The sequence below is a fragment of the Cynara cardunculus genome, unplaced genomic scaffold (assembly GCF_001531365.2).
Source record: "Cynara cardunculus var. scolymus isolate 2C unplaced genomic scaffold, CcrdV1 Un_Scaffold_3385, whole genome shotgun sequence".
Taxonomy (NCBI): Eukaryota; Viridiplantae; Streptophyta; class Magnoliopsida; order Asterales; family Asteraceae; genus Cynara; species Cynara cardunculus.
The window spans coordinates 33,955-35,245 of NW_020201453.1; positions in this window are offsets into that span (position 1 = coordinate 33,955).

Genomic DNA, 1,291 nt, shown 5'->3' on the forward strand with positions numbered 1-1,291 from the left:
ATAATCTTAGGAAGACCTTTCTTAGCCACTGGTGGAACTTTGATTGATGTCCAAAAAGGAGAGCTAACCATGAGATTCCAAGACCAGAAAGTCACATTCAATGTCTTTAATTCCTTAAAGTACCCTGATTACTTAGAGGAATGCTCAGGAATTACTGAGATTGAGACAATGTGTTATGAGGAAGGAGTTAGGATGGCCTGTAAGCTAGAAGAGGAGGATAGTGTTGAGATAAGTGATGATACTGTTGAGGATTTAGAAGGTGATATCCCATCTGATGCTGCAGCATTTGAGTTGCTGAACAATAGTGAGCTTAAGAATTTTAACCCGTCCATAATTTCACCACCTGGCCTGGAGTTAAAGCAACTCCCATCTCATTTGAAGTATGTTTTTCTAGGAGAAGAAGGTAAGTTACCTATCATCATATCATCTACCCTAGAATTACATCAAGAAAAGAAATTGGTGGATATGTTGAATTTGCACACAAAAGCTATGGGATTAACCGTTGACGACCAAAAAGGGATTAGTCCTTATTTTTGTCAACATAAAATCGTCCATGACAATAATTTCACATCCATAGAGCCACAAAGAAAGGTGKCTACTTTTGATAAATCCATAAATAAATTGTTCGGTCTCTCACCCCACATAGGTTCTGAAAATAATGCACTCGTGCACACGACCCCTGAGGCATATTTGGTTGAGATCATGACTCTCCTTGGAATGCCTGAGACTGATTAGGAGCCTTACACTCATTTCATGTTGAAAACCTTTAAGGCTGCGAATTTGTCCCCTGATGAGAATGTTTGGATAAGCTTTATTAGACATTATTTATCACCGACTACWTCWRACAACTCCACTTATGAGGAAAGGTTGTTACTTTTGTTGAGTTTCATAACAGGTGAGAAAGAGAAGGAGTCGGATGGGATGATAAGGATGATGAAAGATCTGTTGGCCCAAAACAGCAGCCTCTTGGAACATAGGAATGAATTCCTTGACAAGATAGATAGGTTAAAGGGAGAGTTGGCTGAGAAGAAGACTAGGGAAGACATCAAGTTGGTAAGGGCTGAGTTGGAAGCAAAGACAAGTGCTCAAGTCAAGAAGTTAGGAAAGAAGCTGAAAGCCTTGAAGGAAGAAAATGCAAGGCTGTTTGGTGAGAATGCTAGATTGAAGGAGGAATGCAAGAGGTTGAAGGACAACATCTCCACTTCACCTACTCCTATGGAGTAGGACAGGTTCTATCATCCCTCTTTAGCTTCTTTTATTTATTTTATTTCAACTTGTTTTGTTTTTCTTG